The sequence below is a fragment of the Ranitomeya variabilis genome, chromosome 2, assembly GCF_051348905.1.
Source record: "Ranitomeya variabilis isolate aRanVar5 chromosome 2, aRanVar5.hap1, whole genome shotgun sequence".
Classification (NCBI taxonomy): Eukaryota; Metazoa; Chordata; class Amphibia; order Anura; family Dendrobatidae; genus Ranitomeya; species Ranitomeya variabilis.
The window spans coordinates 643,408,728-643,430,469 of record NC_135233.1 but is presented as its reverse complement, the minus strand read 5'-3'; the positions used below and the strand labels follow the sequence as shown (position 1 = coordinate 643,430,469).

The 21,742-nt window shown below is 47.3% G+C and overlaps 1 protein-coding gene across 1 annotated transcript in view; it reads left to right on the top strand.

Moving 5' to 3' along the window:
- Positions 1-309: 309 nt before the first annotated feature.
- The window catches only part of CCSAP (centriole, cilia and spindle associated protein), a 44,277-nt gene continuing 22,844 nt past the window's right edge, over positions 310-21,742 (top strand). The window contains exon 1 of the mRNA XM_077292795.1: positions 310-521. The gene's annotated coding sequence lies outside the window, so the exon portion shown is untranslated. The remainder of the gene's footprint in view (positions 522-21,742) is intronic.

Sequence of the window (21,742 nt, the reverse complement as noted above, 5' to 3'; positions counted from 1 at the left end):
GAGCAAAAAACGAAAATGCAAAAACAAAAATACCTCTGGTCCTTAAGAAGTTAAAATGTAAGTTTTATTAATCAGGGAATTTTTTTTTGCCAAATATATAAGATATAGAACAGTAAAATATTCATGTGTGACCTTTGTTTGCCCCAATAAAACCTTGAGCAATTCCATAAAAAAGCCAGAAGAGCGGACTAGAATGGAGACTTATGAGGAGCCTGCAGCAGCTCCTTCTGTCCTGTCAGTGCGGAGGGGATAGGCTGAGGACCTCCCTGCAGCGCCTCCATTCCAGTCTCCTCAGCACGGACCCGTCCACAGTGACAGCCACAGACCACCTCCGATCTGCTAGCGCAGCCATAGCAGGAGCCTCAGACACTGTTACTATGACACCCGGCCCCCGCTGCAGAGCAGGAAGAGGCGGTGCCATGCTCAGGCTTTGGAGGGCTCATTTTAACCCCATCATCGCCAGGTGTTTATGTCATACAAGAGCAGCAGCTGATGGGCAGAAGCCTCCGGTCCTGCTAGCTGTGAGTATTCCATCACATAGCGGTGGGGAGAGGAGACGGGGGACTGCCAGGCAGATGGCACGCGGCTGATGGTGCCATGAAGCCTGCAGGTACTTTTGCCGCCTCACAGGTGTCCTGGAGGAAGCCCCCACTGTTCGGGTGCCCCCCTGTAGCCGCGGGGGGGGAGCTCTCCTTGCTGCTGGTGCAGTACTGATCCTTCCCCACCAGCTGTCACCATGTTTAGTACAATGGAGGCTGTGCTGTAACCTGGTCGGGGTCTTGTATCGCTACAGTTAGCGTTGCTGATACCCCTGCACTGGGCACGGTGGGCTGCTGGGGTCAGTAAGCCCTAGATACCTGGCCTCTGCCTCCTACCCCTGGTACCCCGAATGTGGGTGGTTGGTCACTTGCTGCCTGTTCTTGCCTCAGAGCTGTATTTTGCCACTATCACGTTCCCCAGGTGGCACAGGTTTCTTGTATGTAGGGCCCCCAGGTGACACAGGTTTCTTGTATGTAGGGCCCCCAGGTGACACAGGGTTCTTGTATGTGGGGGGCACCAGGTGACACAGGGTTCTTGTATGTGGGGCCCCTAGGTTGCACAGGGTTCTTGTATGTGAGGCCCCTAGGTTGCACAGGGTTCTTGTATGTGGGGCCCCAGGTGACACAGGTTTCTTGTATGTGGGGGGCCCCCAGTTGACACAGGGTTCTTGTATGTGGGGGCCCCCAGGTGGCACAGGGTTCTTCTTTGTGAGGCCCCCACTGTGCTTTCTTGCCAGTAGACATTATATAAACCGTGTGCTGGAAACCTGCAGGGATCCCTGGAGTGTAGCCCCCGAATCTGCGATTTAGGATGTAGTGGTCAGCGGCTGGCTCATATGTGCACACGCACGGTACGCAGGGCAACGCAGAACGCATGGAGAAGTAGGCGGAGCTTCAAGTAGGAAGTACCCTGCCATTCGCAGCCCTCCCGACCGCAAGTGTGAAACCAGCCTTAGCCTCGCTCTTCCCACTTGCCCTGTAGCGGTGGCAAGTGGGGTAATAGTTGTGGGGTTGATGTCACCTTTGTATTGTTAGGTGACATCAAGATGGCTTAGTAATGGAGAGGTGTCAATAAGACACCTATCCATTACTAATCTTGTAGTTGGTAAAGTGTTAAATAAAGACAGCCAGAATAAAGTCTTTTAACCCCTTTCTGCCATCAGAGGGAATAGTACGTCCGAGGGTAGAACCCCCGCTTTGATGTGGGCTCCGGCGGTGAGCCCACATCAAAGCCGGGACATGTCAGCTGTTTTGAACAGCTGATATGTGCCCGCAATAGGCGCTGGTGTAATCGTGATCCACTCGCGCCTATTAACTAGTTAAATGCCGCTGTCAAATGCTGACTGCGGCATTTAGTGCTTCCGGCCATCCAGACGGAAATGCGCACATCGTTGACCCCCTCACGTGATCGGGGGTCAATGATGCGTCGGCATGACAACTAGAGGTCTAATGAAAACCTCTATGGTTGTTGATGCCAGATTGCTGTGAGTGCCACCCTGTGGTCGGCGCTCATAGCAATGCTGTAATTCAGCTACATAGGAGCAATCTGAGCATCGCTCCTATGTAGCAGAGCCGATCAGGTTATGCCAGCTTCTAGCCTCCCATGGAGGCTATTGAAGCATGGCAAAAGTAAAAAAAAAAATGTTTTAAAAAATATAAAAGTTTAAATCACCCCCCTTCGCCCCATTCAAAATAAGACAATAAAAAAAAAAATCAAGCATACACATAATTGGTATCACCGTGTTCAGAATCGCCCGATCTATTAAAAAAAAAAGATTAACCTGATCGCAAAACGGTGTAACGAGAAAAAAATTAAAACCTCCAGAATTATTTTTTTTTGGTCGCCGCGACATTGAATTAAAATGCAATAACGGGGAATCAAAAGAATGTATCTGCACCAAAATAGTATCATTAAAAACGTCAGCTCGGCACGCAAAAAATAAGCTCTCACCCAACCCGAGATCACGAAAAATGGAGATGCTACGGGTCTCGGAAAAAAGGGCAATTTTTTTCTTTTTGTTTTTAGCAAAGTTTGGAATTTTTTTTACCACTTAGATAAAAAATAACCTAGACATCTTTTGTGTCTATGATCTCGTAATGACCTGGAGAATCATAATGGGAGGTCAGTTTTAGCATTTGGTGAACCTAGCAAAAAAGCCAAACAAAAAACAAGTGTGGGATTGCACTTTTTTTTGCAATTTCACCGCACTTAGAATTTTTTTCCCGTTTTCTAGTACACGACATGGTAAAAACAATGGTGTCATTCAAAAGTACAACTGGTCCTGCAAAAACTAAGCCCTCACATGGCCATATTGACAGAAAAATGAAGAAGTTATGGGCCTGGGAAGGAGGGGAGCAAAAAACGAAAACGCAAAACTGAAAAAAGCTCCGGTCATTAAGGGGTTAATCAAATAAAACACAACACAGTTTGACCATTTTATTGCTTCTGCTAATCCATGCGACACCCTCGATCTCCTGTAATAAAGAAAAAACAAACAAACCAACAATATACCCATACCTCCATACCTGTCTGTCGTTCAGTCCTACGCCGTAATCCATATCTAGGGGATATACAGTTTACAACCTGGAGCGGTGCTAATGCGATCGCCCCGGCTGTAAACTACTGGGGAATGAATGAGATGCTGCTGGCGCTTGCTTCAGAGCCAAGCGCTGACGTCACTGAGTCTGTGCTCCCTCACAGCTTGAACTCAGATGAACTCTTGAGCGTGGGGAAAATACCAGTTGATTTTCCCACGCTCAAGAGTTCAGTGCATGTCAGGTTGTGAGTGAGCGCAGCATCAGTGACATCACCTCTATTCACTGAAGCTGTTCTTGCAGCCGGCATGAACTGCTATGACCTCATCCCTGGCATTTCCCACGGTCCCGAAGGAAGTCACAGCAGTTTAGGCCAGCTGCGAGAACACTTTCAGTGAATAGAGGTGATGTCATAGGATGCGGTGATTTCGTATGTATTCAATGAACACATGTGGAATCACCGCGTGTACAAAAGCCGGCAGCGCTTTGGACGGAGTGGGTATCTGCTGCATATCCGGACCGTGGAAACATACCCTTAGATGCACTTTTCCCCAAAAATTTTTGGCGGAAAATGGGGGTACGTTTTATAGTCTGGAAGTACTTACCAGGAGTGTGGCGACAGCAGGAGTCGGGCGATTCTGCTGGCCCTGGGCTGGGAAGAGGGGGTGTTCGGTGGTCCGGCGTGCAGGGCAATGATCTTACTCCAGTACCAGGCTGGTGTGGCAGGTTCGGTGGATATTTTATGAAGGCCCGGAGCCCCCGCACTTCCATTGCTATAATGCAGAGGCCTCCGGAAAAATGGCCACTGGAAGCGGCGCCTGTGCTGAATGAGATCTCGGGAGACGATCTCGGTGCCGAGATCTCATTCCGTGCATGCGCTGCCTCCGGTGGCCATTTTCCTGGAGGCCACCGCATTTACAGCAATGGATGTGCAGGGGCTCCGGGCTTTTACAAAATGTCGGCGGAGCCCCCGCACCACCAGGCACCGCCGAACCTACCACACCAGCCTGAGATGAGTCAGATCATCGCCAGACCACCGAACACCCCCTGTGACCACTCTCCCGATCACCCCATCCCCCCTGGTAAGCTGAATTTGGTCTGTAAGACGGACCCTCATTTGACGCATTAATTTTTTTCCCTATTTTCCTTCTGAAAATTTGGGGTGCGTCTTATAGTCCGGTAGATTTGTGTTTTTCTGCGTTTTGCACATTAAGATCCATTTGATAAAAAAATTGTTTTTGAATCACCATATTGTGAGAGCTACAGCTTTTTATTTTTCTCCTGTCGGAGCTGAGTGGGGGCTTGTTTTTGCTGTGCGAAATGACCCTGTATACCATTTTTAATTAATATACAACTTTTTGATCACATTTTATGGTAGTTTTTGTTCGGTGATAGGATGAAAAAAAAGTTTTTTTACCCTTCGCCATGACAGCACCCACTGGAGAGATAGGGATCCGCCCCAAGGAACAGGAAACCTACAGAGACATAAAAGGGGGCGGTCCCCCTCTCCTCCTCAGTTTAGGTTTCCTGTTCCCAGGGGACAGGATCTCTGGATTCTCTGAGAAAACTACAGAAGATCATACCTGGGCTAGGAGCATCCGCCTGTGCGGTTTCTGCGGGAACGGCAGGGGATGCAGTCCAGAAGCAGCGTCGGGGGAGACTCCGTTAGACGGCTCCCCCCTCGTCTGTCCGGCATGTGGGATGGCTGGGTCCGGAAAGACGCCGCTCGATTCCACAGGGCAACGCTGCAGAGGTGCGGCCTTGAAGAGGCTCCAGATGAGGGCCAGCAGGTAAAAGGTCCGGGATCTGCGGCACAGCTGCAGCGGCAGCCGGTACACCGCTCCATAGCGCAGGCCGGGATAAGATGGCGGCCGCACATGCGTGGAGCGGTGTAAGAATCCCCATACTGACCCGGAGGTATGGGAACACTTCCGGGTCACTCACACAGCGGTGAGGGAAAGCGCGGTTTCGCGCATGCGCAGTACACCGCTGTGGAGAGAGAAAAAAAAAAAAAAAAGAGAAATGACCGGATCTTGGCCTATAAAAAGGGGGAAGTTGCAAACGCACAGGCGATGCAACATGTCGTCCCCAGGCAAAACAGTGGACCCAGCAGGTGAGCCAGCCAGCAAAAGGTCCTCAGATGCCAGCCACAGGAGCGAGACCAAGGATTCAAGATCCAGAAAGTCGCAACCTCCTATTTCGGTACCGTACAGCTTCACTGGGTGAGTGTAAATTCCCCTCTGCCTATAAAGCTGACACTCTTTTCCACAAATGTCTTCTTCTCCCAGGCCAAAAGGAGACAAAAATCTAAGCACAAACAGTGTGCGTTATGTGACGAGCCTCTCCCAGATTCCCACCCCAAAAAACTCTGCAATCAATGTATAGCGGAAACAATGCAGAGTCCATCTATGTCGGTCACAGATATACGGGCCATAATTAGAGAGGAATTACAGGCCATCTCACAAGCCAGTACCCCCCTTAAAAGATCCGGGAAAGAAAAGGCTATACCCAGCTCTGAGTCCGAGGAGGAAGGCGTTATCCACTCAGACTCCTCGCAGGCATCATCCTCTTCCTCAACACAATCCGACATTGAGGGTCGAGCTTGTTTTCCCCTTGATGGGGTGGACTACCTAGTAAAGTCCATCAGGAATACTATAGGTTGTGAGGATGCAAAAGACGACCAAACTGCACAAGACATCATGTTTGCAGGGTTGGCAGAGAGGAAGAGAAGAGCATTCCCAGTAATTCCTGCGGTTAAGGCACTGATAAAGAGGGAGTGGGAGAAACAGGACCAGAGAGGTTTTCTCCCGTCAGCCTCCAAAAGGAAGTACCCCTTTAATGATGAGGAGTTAATTTCATGGACTAAAATTCCTAAGGTGGACGCTGCAGTCGCCTCCACCTCAAAACAGTCAGCTCTACCAGTAGAGGATGCGGGCCTACTTTCTGATCCTCTAGATCGGAAGGCAGAATCGTCACTAAAACGATCATGGGAAGCTTCCACGGGCATATTTAAACCATCAATTGCCAGCACATGCACTGCTAGATCCATGCTTGTTTGGATTGATCAGCTGGATCAACAGATTGAACAGGGGGTCTCCAGACAAAAATTGCGGGATGCGATACCACTAATTAGAGGTGCAGCAGCATTCATGGCCGATGCTTCAGCTGACTCTCTTCGCCTTGCAGCAAGATCAGCGGGTCTGATTAATAATGCCAGACGTGCGTTATGGATGAAGAGCTGGAAGGGGGATACGCAGTCAAAGGCTAAGATTTGTGCTATTCCGTGTGAGGGTGAGTTTTTGTTTGGGAAAGCATTAGACGAGATCCTCAAAAAAGCGAAAGAGAGGAAAAAAGCCTTCCCTGACCCCTCAATTCCTTTCTATAGGAAGACCTTTAGGAAGAGGCCGTTCGGGAAAAGAACACAAAATGAAAGATCGTCACGATGGGCCACAAGAGAGGGAAAACAGGGTGGCACTATGTTTAAAGGCCCCCCCCTTCCGTAGAGACAATAAATTCTGAAACACCAGACACCCCAGTAGGGGGTAGGTTAAAATTTTTCTTTCCCCAATGGCGAAAAATCACGTCAAGTTCCTGGGTGCTAAATATTATTAAGGAAGGAATGAAGATAGAATTCCTCCAAATTCCCCATGATTCTTTTATTTTAACAGCCCTTTCCTCACCAGTGCAACAGAAGGCCCTTGAACTGGAAATTAGAAGTCTCATAGTTAAAAATGTTTTAGTTAGGGTGCCAAAGGGACAAGAGGGTAGAGGGTTCTACTCTCCGTTATTTTTAATCCCTAAACCCGATGGTTCATTTCGAACAATTATTAATCTTAGAAAACTCAATACGTTTATTAAAAATTATACGTTTAAAATGGAGTCTATTAGATCGGCCATTAAGCTCCTTTTTCCGAATTGTAAAATGGGCGGCATTGATTTAAAAGATGCCTACTACCATCTCCCTATCCATAGCAGGTATCAAAAATACTTAAGAGTGGCAGTAACTCTTGAGGGGGAGATTCATCATTTCCAGTATACAGCCATGCCCTTTGGTCTCTCCACGGCACCCAGGATCTTCACGAAGGTAATGTTAGAAGTAATGGCCTACCTTCGCCAGAGAGACACATTAATCATTCCCTACTTAGATGATTTTTTAGTGGTAGGAAATTCATCCCTTCAGTGTGCGGAACGATTAGCTGACACTATCTCGTCCTTAGAAAGCCTGGGCTGGATCGTCAACTATAAAAAATCCAGACTCATCCCACTTTCTCTTCAGACATTTTTAGGATTCAATCTAGATTCCATAAAACAAAAATGTCTACTTCCCCAAGAAAAAATATCTCTTATAGAGGGTAAAGTAGTGGCGGCCATTCACAAACCTCAAATGTCACTAAGAGCAGGAATGTCCTTGCTAGGATCCCTCTCCTCCTGTACTCCAGCCGTTCAGTGGGCACAACTTCATACCCGAACATTGCAACATCAGATACTTCGGGAACAGAGAAAATTTCTGGGGCACCTTGAATCAAAAATAACTTTATCCGAGAAAGTCTTATCCTCCTTAGAGTGGTGGCTAGATAAAAACAACCTAGCGGGGGGTGTCCCTTGGATAATATCACCATCCCACACGATAACTACGGACGCTAGTCCCCACGGGTGGGGCACACACATGGGAGATAGATTCTGCCAGGGAACCTGGGATAAGAATGAGGATTTATATTCATCAAACCTGAAAGAATTGAATGCAGTAAACTATGCACTGCGTCAATTTCTCCCACAGCTACGAGGAAGCCACGTCAGAATCTGTTCAGACAACACTACGACAGTGGCGTATTTAAACAAACAAGGCGGCACAAGATCAGACGCTCTAATGTCTTCCGCAAACAGTACCTTAATCCTGGCCGAAAAGCATGTGTTGTCCCTCTCGGCAGTCCACATCAAAGGAGAGGACAATCAACAAGCGGACTTTCTAAGTCGACACACTCTTCATCAAGGAGAATGGTGTCTCAATCCTCACATTTTCCACAAAATAACATTGTTATGGGGCAAGCCCCAAATAGACCTGTTCGCTACAGAACAAAACAAACAAGTCCAGAAATTCGCATCTCGGTCCCGTGCAGATCACCCGGACATTCTAGATGCTCTTCAAACACCCTGGCAATTCAAACTAGCGTATGCTTTCCCTCCGATAATTCTGCTTCCACAAGTAATACGGAAGATCAGGGAAGAGCAGGCCAGGATAATACTAATAGCACCATTCTGGCCCAAGAGACCATGGTTCTCGTGCCTGCGGTCAATGTCGGTGACGGATCCTTGGGTCCTTCCCTCAATCCCAAACCTTCTCTCTCAGGGACCTTTCTACCTGACGGCCTGGAATATGAAAGGCAGATATTAAATTCCAGGGGGTTTTCAAAAGGCCTAATTGATACACTCCTGCTTAGCAGGAAACCATCTACAACAAAAATTTACACCAAAATATGGAAGAAGTTTCTTCAGTTCCATACTAGTTCAAACCCCTCTGAAGTCCCAATAAAATCTATACTAGAATTTCTACAGAAAGGGAAAGAGTTAGGTCTGTCAGTTAACACACTAAAGGTCCAGGTGTCCGCTCTGGGTGCCCTCTATGGCCATAATATTGCTGGTAATAAATGGGTATCCCGCTTCATCACGGCCTGTGAACGAGTTACTCCTGTCCACATACCTAGGGTAGCTCCTTGGGATCTAAATCTAGTCTTAGACTCTCTAACAGAATTTCCGTTTGAGCCTATAGACACAGCATCTTTGAAACACTTGTCGCTAAAAACAGCCTTCTTAGTAGCCTTAACATCGGCTAGAAGAGTCAGCGACATTCAGGCCTTGTCGATAGATCAACCTTACCTTCTCACATTTCATGACAGACTAATCTTAAAACCGGACCCCTTATACCTTCCTAAGGTAGCAGGGAAGTTCCACAGGTCACAAGAGATACATCTTCCTACTTTCTTTAAAGACCCCTCTACTCCTGAAGAACAAAAATTTCATACTCTAGACGTCAGGAGAGTAGTTTTGCAATATATTGAGAAAACTAGTAGTTGGAGGCAGAATAGGGCTCTGTTCATATCCTTCCAGGGCAAAAAGAAAGGATATGGAGTCACAAGAGCAACATTATCCAGGTGGATAAGAGACGCTATCCGGTTGGCCTATTCCATGAAAAACGAAGAACCTCCGGAGGGTATCAAAGCACATTCCACCAGAGCCATGGCTTCTTCCTGGGCCGAAAAAGGGAACGTGCCAATCGAGGATATATGTAAGGATGCAACTTGGTTGGCTCCTTCCACTTTCTATAATCACTACAGGCTTGACCTGTCTTCAGACTCTGACCTACACTTTGGCAGGACTATCCTCAGCACGGTGGTCCCCCCCTAGGTGTTGGTCTCTGGAAATCTCTCCAGTGGGTGCTGTCATGGCGAAGGGTAAATAGCCGGATTACTTACGGTAATGCTCTTTTAATGAGTCCATGACAGCACCCAGTCACATCCCTCCCTAATAAAAGCCAATGTAATTACTTCTATGAAGTTTATGTTCTGATGATACATTGTAATGGTTGACTAACACTGGCGGTCCTCCGGGTACTCTGAAATTAAACTGAGGAGGAGAGGGGGACCGCCCCCTTTTATGTCTCTGTAGGTTTCCTGTTCCTTGGGGCGGATCCCTATCTCTCCAGTGGGTGCTGTCATGGACTCATTAAAAGAGCATTACCGTAAGTAATCCGGCTATTTTCTATGATTTTACTTTTTTTTTTTTACATGTTTACTGTAGGGGTTCAGCACTGACTTTTATAGCTCAGGTTGTTCTGGACTCAGCAATACCAAATATGGGTACTTGTAAATTTCTGTGTTTACATGGAACTGCATGTCTATTGGCGTAATATTTTCGTGTCTTTTTTACAATTTTTCGTTTTGCGTGTGTATGTATGTATATATGTATGCTCAGAAATTTACATACCCCAGCAGAATTTTTGCTTTCTTGGCCTTTTTTCAGAGAATATCACTGATAACATCAAAACTTTTTCTCCACTCATGGTTAGTGATTGGATGAAGCCATTTATTGTCAAACTACTGTGTTTTCTCTTTTTAAATCATAATGACAACCCAAAATATTCAAACGAGCCTGATCAAAAGTTCACATACACCATTTCTTAATACTGTGTATTGCCACCTCTAACGTCAATAACAGCTTGAAGTCTCTTGTGGTAGTTGTGGATGAGGTTCTTTATTTTCTCAGACGGTAAAGCTGCCCGCTCTTCTTGGAAAAAAGCCTCCAGTTCCGGTAAATTCCTGGGCTGTCTAGCGCTTGAGATCTCCCCAGAGTGGCTCAATGATATTGAGGTCAGGAGACTGAGAACCTTCACTCTGTTCTGTTGTAGCCAATGACAGGTCGACTCGGCCTTGTGTTTTGAATCGTTGTCATGTTGGAATGTCCAAGTATGTCCCATGCCCAGCTTCTGGGCTGATGATTGCAAATTTGCTTCCAGTATTTGCTGATAACGTGCTGCATTCATCTTTCCTTCAACTTTGACCAAGTTTCCTGTGCCTTTGTAGCTCACACATGCCCAAAACATCAGCGATCCACATCCGTGCTTTACAGTAGGAATGGTGTTCCTTTCATCATAGGCCTTGTTGACCTCTCTCCAAATGTAACGTAATGTAAAATGTAATTTTTGTCCTATAACTCCAAATTACCTTGTTCCTGAAATTTTAAGGCTTGTCTCTGTGCTGACTTGCGTATTGTAGGTGAGATACTTTGTGGCATTTGCACAGTAACGGCTTTCTTCTGGCGACCATGCAGCCCATTTCTCTTCAAGTGCCTCCTTATTGTGCATCTTGAAACAGCCACAACGCTAGTTTTCAGAGAGTCCAGTATTTCAGCTGATGTTATTTGTGGGTTTTTCTTTGCATCCCGAACAATTTTCCTGGCAGTTGTGGACAAATTTTTTGTTGGTCTACCTGACCGTGGTTTTGTTTTTACAGAGCCCCTGATTTTCCATTTGTTAATCACAGTTTCAACACTGCTGACTGGCATTATCAATTCCTTGGATATCTTTTTGTATCCCTTTCCTGTTTTATACAGTTCAGCTATCTTTTCCAGTAGATCCATTGACAATTTGTTTGCTTTCCCCATGACTCTCAATCCAGAAATGTCAGTGGTTGGATGAAAGATGCAAGAGTCTGTCTGGATCCCAGAAACTCACTCAGCTTTTATGCACACACACTGATTACAAGAAAACAGTTCAGAGGTGAGGATGTTACCTTTAGTAGCCATTCAAACCCATTTGTGTCAACTTCTATGCATGTTGTCAGGCCAAAATCACCAGGGTATGTAAACTTTTGATCAGGGTCATTTGAATGTTTTGGATTGTCATTATTTAAAAAGAGAAAACAGTCGTTTGACAAATGTCGTCACCCAATCACTAACCATGAATGAAGAAAAAGTTTTGGTGTTATCATTCAAATTCTCTAAAAAAGGGCAAGAAAGCAAAAACTCTGCCGAGGTATGTAAAATTTTGAGCAGAACTGTGTATATGTGTGTGTGTGTGTGTGTGTGTGTGTGTGTGTGTGGATATAGAGAAAGAGAGAGATAGATATATAGTTAGAGACATATAGATAATAGTTGAAACTAGAAGTTTATATAAAAACACACATATGCATGTTTTTCTCAATATCTGACATGAAATCAGAATAAACCTTTCCCATTTTAGGTCAGCTAGGACTACCATAATTATTATTTGCCAAATGCCAGACTGAGAGAGAGAATGTTTTAAGGCATTTTTATTGCGTACCATTGCCCTTAAACTGAATGACTTTGGTCAAACATTTGGGATATCCTTCCACAAGCTTCTCACAATAGTTGGTCTGAATTTGGGCCCATTCCTCCTGACAAAACTGGTGTAACTGATCGAGGTTTGTAGGTTGCCATTCTCGCACCTACCTTTTCAACTTTGCCCATAAATTTTCAACACGATTGAGATCAGGGCTTTGTGATGGCCACTCCAAAACACTGACTTTCTTATCCTTAAGCCACTTTGTTACCATTTTGGAAGAATGCTTCGGGTCATTGTCCATTTGGAAGACCCATGTCCGCCCAAGCTTTAACTTCCTGGTTGATGTCTTGAGATGTTGCTTCAGTATTGCCACATAATCTTCTTCACAAAATAGATGGAATCATGAGAAAATTGCACCAGTCCCTCCTGCAGCAAAACAACCCCACAACACGATGCTGACACCCCCGTGTTTTACAGTTGGGATGGTGTTTTTAGGTTTCAAAGCTTCTCCCTTTTTCCTCCAAACGTAACTGTGATGGTGTGATATGCTATGTGGGTATCATTTTTGTGTATATTTCTATTTTACTGATTATCATGGTGTTACTGTATCTTGTAGGATGAGTTGTTATTTGCCATCTGATATTCTCCCCACAGTTCTGTATTGTTATCTCTCCACAGGGTCAGTGAATAATGTTGTTTGCTAATATGCTAATGACATGTTGACCTAGCTTGTTGAAACAATGAGCCCCTGAGACCTTCCCCCTCCTGGCCTTTGAATGAGGGGGGAGACTTGTAAATATCAGGGAGGTGAGACACAGAGATCAGTTTGATGTGGAACCATGATGTGAAGAGCATATCAGAGAGAAAGAAGGGAATATGGACTGTTATCCTCTGTGCTGGATTGTTGGACTTTTATTCTGTAACTGAACTGTATTCGTGTTCTGGAATATTAAATCCTTTGTGTGATGGATCGTATATATGGACCTTTCGTGTTTTGCCTAAATAAAGGTCTTGGAATTGTTCACTATTCTCTTGCTCTGTTGATTGTGTGATACCGGTGAAGGAACCCGTGACAACTGGTGGCAAGCAGCGGGATCAACAGAGCGTAACCTAATGGAGAACCACACACAGAGTGAGTACAGAAATTGGACTGTATCCAGTTTACAGGAGAGAGCCAGAGACCTGGGCCTGAACTACCAGGGACTGACTACAGAGGCCTTAATCGATCTACTGGTGGGTGCTAGCCAGACCACCTACTCCCATATGTCTGAAGGACGAGCACTGGAGACGAGGACCCCCACCCCAAAAAGCCAGTGGGTGGTGTGGTACGAAGAAGAGATGGCGGTTCTGGGCCCAGGCGTCTCTCAGGAGTACAAGGAGGAGGCTGCCCGCCGGGCACAGCGGAGACAAGAAGCAATGGAGCTTGAAAGAGGGAGTAACGCAATGTGGAATGTAAACCCAACGATCCGGGAGCCTGTACGGATCACTCGGACAGAGTTTAAGCCATTTGGTGAGGCTTCCGGAGATGTGGAAGGGTTCTTCAAGGACTTTGAGCAGCAGTGTGCTGTGATGGAGGTGCCCCACTCTGGCTGGATGCGTTTGTTAGTGGGACTCGTGAACGGTAGCCTGGCGGAGGCTTACCGAACCATTGACTCACAGCGGAATCGGGATTATAACATTGTAAAGCAGACTATCCTGGATTACCATGCTATCACCCCAGACTCATATAGGGCCAAGTTCCGAGACCTCCCATGCACTATGGGGGATCGTTTAGGATGTATGCACATAAGATGTCCCAGGCATGTCGGAGATGGCTGGAAGCAGAAAATGCCTTTACTGTGGAAGATGTTATACAGGCGTTCCTTATAGAACAATTTCTTGCTAAGTGCCCCGCAGAGGTACGGGAATGGGTCCGGGAGCGCACGCCGTGCACTGTGGATAGAGCTGCAGCCGTGGCCGATGAAGCCCTTACTATCCGACCGCAATGGAGGAGGCTTCTGGACAATGAACCACGGCCTTCGACCGCGCCCCATCCCCCTCTGATTATATCTGCCCCTCCACCCAGCCGCAGGCCGATGACAATCACAGCTCACAATCCTGGGCCCCAACAGTTCCGACCACGACCTGGGGGTATCACAGAGAGGAGATGTTATGGGTGTGGGCAACCTGGACATTTGCAGTCTTGGCTGTCTCTCAAGGATTCGGAGGGAGCCCCATGCAGCCCCACCTCGTCCAGTGCATCTTGTGCACTCCATCCCGCCTGAGGAAGAGCTATCACCACCCCCACCAGAGTGGACCACCGACCACGGCACCATAGATACCCCTCCTGGAGTGTACGGACTCCGGCCTTTGTCCATCAGAAATACACAGCAACGGCATTGCCACCTGCAGGATGTCTTAATTGATGGATACAAAGTGTCGGGATTTAGAGACACGGGGGCATTCCTGACTATCGCTGACCCCCGTGTGGTTCTACCCGAGGCAATTCACCAGGGCCCGGGAATTCCCATTGTCTGCAAATATATACAGAGAGCTTTGGTACGTTTGGATTTCGGTTTTGGAGAAAAACTGTGTTGGATTGGCGTTATGGGTGGGCTTCCTGCAGATATCCTCCTTGGAAATGACATTTTGGAGTTGCAAAGTTATTTTGTGGGAGCAGAAGGTCCGTGGGCCTCTCCTTCTTCTGAAAGAACAATTGGAGGGAGATATCGCAGATACCGTAACGCCCATCATTCCCTATATTCTAGAGTTCAGAGACTGTCTCGCCCAGCTAGCTACCTTGGCTAATGAACATCAGCAAACGGACCAGTCCAGTCAAAAAGCCTGGTATGACCATAAAGCCAGGACCCGGGAATTTATGGACAAGTGCTCATGATTATTGCAACCCCTGCCACTGTACAAGGAACTATAAACAGTGGAGCAAAGTGGACTAAAGTGAGCAGGCCAGTGGTCTGTGTAGACCTAATGGCGTGCTCACTTATTATGAGGGGGGAGAGGTTGTGATGGTGTGATATGCTATGTAGGTATCATTTTTGTGTATATTTCTATTTTACTGATTATCATGGTGTTACTGTATCTTGTAGGATGAGTTGTTATTTGCCATCTGATATTCTCCCCACAGTTCTGTATTGTTATCTCTCCACAGGGTCAGTGAATAATGTTGTTTGCTAATATGCTAATAACATGTTGACCTAGCTTGTTGAAACAATGAGACCCTGAGACCTTCCCCCTCCTGGCCTGTGAATGAGGGGGGAGACTTATAAATATCAGGGAGGTGAGACACAGAGATCAGTTTGATGTGGAACCATGATGTGAAGTGCATATCAGAGAAAAAGAAGGGAATATGGACTGTTATCCTCTGTGCTGGATTGTTGGACTTTTATTCAGTAACTGAACTGTATTCGTGTTCTGGAATATTTAATCCTTTGTGTGATGGATCGTATGTATGGACCTTTCGTGTTTTGCCTAAATAAAGGTCTTGGAATTGGAACCCGTGACCGTATCGATGGTCATTATGCCCAAAAAGTTCAATTTTAGTTTCATCAGACCACAGGACATGTCTCCAAAAATTAAGGTCTTTGTTCCTGTGTGCATTTGCAAACATTAAAGGGAACCTGTCAGCAGATTTTGCCGCTATAAGATGAGGCTACTGCCTTTCAGGGCTTATCTACAGCATTCTATAATGCTGTAGATAAGCCCCCGGTCCGACCTGCAAGTAAAGAAAATAAGTTTTATTATACTCACCCGGGGGGCGGTCCGATTGTGGTCTGGTCCAATGGGTGTCGCAGGTCCGGTCTGGCGCCTCCCACCTTCTTGCGATGCTGCCCTCCTGCTTCTTCATTGCTCCCCGGCATCAGCGCTCCTGAGCAGGTTTACTTCTCTGCTCTGTTGAGGGCAGAGCACAGTACTGCAGTGTGCAGGCCCTGTGCCTCTCTGACCTTTCCCGGCGCCTGCGCACTGCAGTACTTTACTCGCCCCCCCCCCCCCCCCCCCGGTGAGTATAATATAACTTATTTTTCTCTAATGCCCTCCACAACAGCACACAGGAGGTTGCCTCCCCATCCTAATTAGGGACAGGAAACAAGAGGTTTAAATAGCCCTCCCCTTCCCCTAATCCCCAGTGTTTTCCTGTCCCTAAAGCAGGGGTGGGGAACCTCAGGCCCCAGGACCATTTACGGCCCTCTATGACCTTTTATTAGGCCCCCAAGCAGATTCTCAGGGACTGCATCTTTAAAGGGAACCTGTCACCCCAAAATCGAACATGAGCTAAGCCCACCGGCATCAGGGGCTTATCTACAGCATTCTGTAATTCTGTAGATAAGCCCCCGATGTATCCTGAAAGATGAGAAAAAGAGGTTATATTATACTCACCCAGGGGAGTTCCCGCTGCGGTCCAGTCTGATGGGCGTCGCAGGTCCGGGCCAGGGCCTCCCATCTTCTTACGATGACATCCTCTTCTTGTCATCACGCTGCGGCTCCGGCACAGGCGTACTTTGACCTGTTGAGGGCAGAGCAAAGTACTGCAGTGCGCAGTCGCCGGGAAAGGTCAGAGAGGCCAAGCGCTTGCGTACTGCAGTACTTTGCTCTGTCCTCAACTAGTAATAGCTCTGGTTCCAGAAGCGGAGCGTGGTCAGGGCAGTTACTCCTGGCTGTTTCTAGTAAAAAAGCCAAGTGGGAATTACCGGGTCATCATCAACTTAAAAAAGCTGAACCAGCATCTCGTGTACCGACGCTTGAAAATGAAATCAATAAAAACTACAATACCATTGATCGGGAAGAACTTTGTCATGGCTACCATAGACCTCCAGGAGGCATATTACCATGTACCCATCCATCCGTCCTACCACCGGTATCTAAGATTTGCAGTTACTCTAGATCAAGAAATATATCACTTCCAGTTTAGGGTTCTTTCTGTATATCATCAGCTCTCCGAACATTTACAAAGATAATGGCAGAGGTGGTAGCCTTCTTTAGAAAGCAAGACCTCTGTATCGTCCCCCACCTGGACAACCTTCTTGTCATGGCTCCCTCCAACACCACTTTAAGAGAGCACCTTCAATCAGTCCTACATACCCTGGCATCTTTGGGCTGGATGGTAAATCAGGAAAAATAGGACCTGAATCCGTCAACTAAGAAAATCTTCCTAGGAATCCTCCTTGATTCCCAAAACCTAAAATTATATCTCCCGGTCTCCAAGCAGTTTTGCGTAAGATCAAAAATGTGGATGCTAAAAATATAGAAGAGGGTGACCATAAGATTCACCATGTCAGCTTTAGGATCAATGACTTCTTGCATCCAGGCAGTTCCCTGGGCCAAGGCCCACTCAAGAGAGCTCCAGGAATGTATTCTCTCCCGCTGGAACAAAAGCTCAGAGACTCTCAGTTCAAGAATCTCTTTTCCTCAGCACGTAAAGCTATCCCACAACTGGTGGCTCTGCCAAGAAAACCTGACAAAAGGGATACCCTGGATCCAATATCATAGGACATCGGTTACAACAGACGCCAGCAAACGCGGTTGGGGAGCAGTAACATCTCAGGGAGTCTTTCAAGGAGTCTGGCCCCAAAACATGGACGACCAGTCTTCCAATTTCAGAGAATTGAGAGCTGTAGAAGAAGCGCTGAGAGTAGCAGAACCATTAATCTAGGGAACTCCTGTCCGAGTTTACGCCGACAATATGACCACAGTAGCCCATCTTCGTCATCAGGGCAGCACAAAATACGAAAGTCTGCAACAGGTCTCGGCAAGAATATTTTGTTGGGCAGAACATCATCTCCTGTCCTTATCGGCTCTCCATCTGAAAGGATCCGACAATGTCGAAGCAGACTACTTGAGCAGGACAGACATAGATCCAGGAGAATGGAGCCTCAATATAGGAGTATTCCAGGCTATAACCAAAAAATGGGGTCTTCCAGAGGTAGACCTATTTGCAAACCGAGGGAATGCCAAAACAGAGCAGTACTTCTCCATAGGTCCAAACGAAGCCAAGTCAAGGATGGATGCCTTCGTTCACCCGTGGAACTTCAGACTAGCATACACATTTCTGGCAATTCTTTTATTCCCAAAGACTCTGCAAAAGGTCAGAACAGACGTGGTCAAAACTATCCTGATCGCCCCTCTCTGGCCAAAAACGAGCTGGTTCGGAGCCCTAAGACTGATGAACTCAGAAGGGCCTCTAATCCTACCTCTGGACCATGACCTTCTACATCAAGGTCCCATCTTTCATCCCGGCTCCCCACAGCCTAAGCTTGGCAGCCTGGCTTCTGAAACCATAATCCTGAGAGCCAGAGGCCTCTCAGATGCTGTCATATCCACTTTACAGAAAAGTAGGAAGCCAATCACAAATGCTATATATTGCAAAGTATGGAAAACCTCAGGAAGGTATGGAGCCACTCCCATCGATACCTACCACCCGGACACAGCAAAAATCTTATATTTTCTACAGGACGGCTTATCCAAAGTGCTAAGACCAAGTACCTTAAAAGTCCAGGTGTCAGCCCTGAGCTCCTACTTCCACCAAAATCTGGCAGACCATCGATGGATAAAGACATTCATTTCAGCTACGTCTAGAATCCGTCCAAAGAAATCCAACATGGACCCATCTTGGGATTTGAACATAGTGCTGAAAGGTCTAAGGGTACCGTCTCACAAAACGATTTACCAACGATCACGACCAGCGATACGACCTGGCCGTGATCGTTGGTAAGTCGTTGTGTGGTCGCTGGGGAGCTGTCACACAGACAGCTCTCCAGCGACCAACGATGCCAAGGTCCCCGGGTAACCAGGGTAAACATTGGGTTACTAAGCGCAGGGCCGCGCTTAGTAACCCGATGTTTACCCTGGTTACCGTCGTAAATGTAAAAAAAACCAAACAGTACATACTCACATTCCGGTGTCCGTCAGGTCCCTTGCCGTCTGCTTCCCGCACTGACTGACTCCCGGCCGTAAAGTGAAAGCAGATCACAGCGGCGCCGGCCGGCGCTCACAGTCAGTGCGGGAAGCAGACGGCCAGGGACCTGACGGACATCAGAAGGTGAGTATGTAGTGTTTTTTTTTTACAATTACAATGGTAACCAGGGTAAACATCGGGTTACTAAGCGCGGCCCTGCGCTTAGTAACCCGATGTTTACCCTGGTTACCCGGGATACTTCGGCATAGTTGGTCGCTGGAGAGCTGTCTGTGTGACAGCTCTCCAGCGACCACACAGCGACGCTGCAGCGATCGGCATCGTTGTCGATATCGCTGCAGCGTCGCTTAATGTGACGGTACCTTTAGAGAAATCAGGATCTATCTCCTCCTGAATCTTTGAAAGCCCACTCCACTAGAGCTGTCTCCATCTGCTGGGCAGAAAGGGCCAATGCGTCCATTGAGCAGATTTGCAAAGCGGCTACCTGGTACTCAGTCCATAACTTCACTAGACACTATAGATTAGATCTAATGTCAATAAGAGATCTAGCCTTTGTCAGGAAAGTCCTGCAAGCTGTTGTCCCCCCCCCTAAACCGTTATTCTTTGGTATTCTCCTGTGTGCTGTCGTGAAGCGGATTAGAGAAAATAGAATTAGGGTACCGTCACACAGTACCATTTTGATCGCTACGACGGCACGATCCGTGACGTCGCAGCGATCGTATGAATATCGCTCCAGCGTCGTAGACTGCGGTCACACGTTGCAATCACGGCGCTGGAGCGATGCCGAAGTCCCCGGTAACCAGGGTAAACATCGGGTAACTAAGCGCAGGGCCGCGCTTAGTAACCCGATGTTTACCCTGGTTACCAGCGTAAACGTAAAAAAACAAACAGTACATACTCACCCGTCGGTGTCCTTCAGGTCCCTTGCCGTCTGCTTCCTGCTCTGAGTGCAGCCGTACAGTGAGAGCAGAGCGCAGCACCGCTGTGATCTGCTCTCACTTTCTGGCCGGCACTCAGAGCAGGAAGCAGACGGCAAGGGACCTGAAGGACACCGACGGGTGAGTATGTACGGTTTGTTTTTTTACGTTTACGCTTGTAACCAGGGTAAACATCGGGTTACTAAGCGCGGCCCTGCGCTTAGTTACCCGATGTTTACCCTGGTTACAAGCGAAGACATCGCTGGATCGCTGTCAAAAACAACGATCCAGCGATGTCAGCGGGTGATCAAGCGACGAAAGAAAGTTCCAAACGATCTGCTACGACGTACGATTCTCAGCAGGGTGTCTGATCGCAGTAGCGTGTCAGACACAGCGATATCGTAACGATATCGCTAGAACGTCACGAATCGTAACGTCGTAGCGATGGAAATTTCAATGTGTGACGGTACCCTTACACTTACCGGTAATTGGGTTTCTAAGACCCTCTACAACAGCATGGGTAGTAACCCCCCCCCCCTAATAAATTATGTTAATTTGATTCCTTCGTGTAAATAAATAAATGAAGCATTCACACCTTGTGGTCCTTGGAAAACACTGGGGATTAGGGGAAGGGGAGGGCTATTTAAACCTCTCGTGTCCTGTCCCTAATTAGGATGGGGAGGCAACCTCCTGTGTGTTGTCTTGGAGGATCTTAGAAACCCAATTACCGGTAAAGGTACCTTCACACTAAACGATATTGCTAGCGATCCGTGACGTTGCAGCGTCCTGGCTAGCGATATCGTTTAGTTTGACACGCAGCAGCGATCAGGATCCTGCTGTGATATCGCTGGTCGTTGAACAAAGTTCAGAACTTTATTTGGTCGTCAGACCGGCGTGTATCGTCGTGTTTGACACCAAAAGCAACGATACCAGCGATGTTTTACACTGGTAACCAGGGTAAACATCGGGTTACTAAGCGCAGGGCCGCGCTTAGTAACCCGATGTTTACCCTGGTTACCAGTGTAAAATGTAAAAAAAACAAACAGTACATACTCACCTTCGCGTCCCCCGGCGTCCGCATCCCACACTGACTGAGCGCCGTAAAGTGAAAGTACAGCACAGCGGTGACGTCACCGCTCTGCTGTTAGGGCCGGCGCTCAGTCAGTGCAGGAAGCGGACGCCAGGGGACGCGAAGGTGAGTATGTACTGTTTGTTTTTTTTACATTTTACGCTGGTAACCAGGGTAAACATCGGGTTACTAAGCGCGGCCCTGCGCTTAGTAACACGATGTTTACCCTGGTTACCCGGGGACCTCGGCATCGTTGGTCGCTGGAGAGCGGTCTGTGTGACAGCTCTCCAGCGATCAAACAGCGACGCTGCAGCGATCGGCATCGTTGTCGCTATCGCTGCAGCGTCGCTTAATGTGAAGGTACCTTAAGTGTAATTCTATTTTCTTCACTTGCAGGTCAGATCGGGGGCTTATCTACAGCATTATAGAATGCTGTAGACGCAGAATAGGTGCTCCAAAAATGTATTCTCTCCTGCTGGAACAAAAGGTGTGCTTCCTGAGCGGTATGATGGTTGGACATTCCCATCTTGTTTGTACTTGCGTATATTTGTTTGTACAGATGATCAAGCCACCTTCAGGTATCTTGAAATTGTACTCAAGGATGAGCCAGACTTGTGCAACTCCACAATTCTCTTCCTGATATCTTGGCTGTATTCTTTAGACTTTCCCATAATGCTACACAAAGAAGCGGTGTGTTTCAGGTGTGCCTTAAAATACATCCACAGGTGTGTTTCTAATTAAGGCTACTTTCACACTAGCGTCGTGCACTGCACGTCGCTATGCGTCGTTTGGTTGCAAAAACGCATCCTACAAAAGTGCTTGCAGGATGCGTTTTTTCACCATCGATTTGCATTAGCATCGCATTGCGACGCTTTGCTACACGTCGCAACCGTCGTGCGACGGTTGCGCCGTGTTGTGGCGGACCGTCGGCTGCAAAAAACGTTGCATGTAACGTTTTTTGCTGCCGACGGACCGCCATTT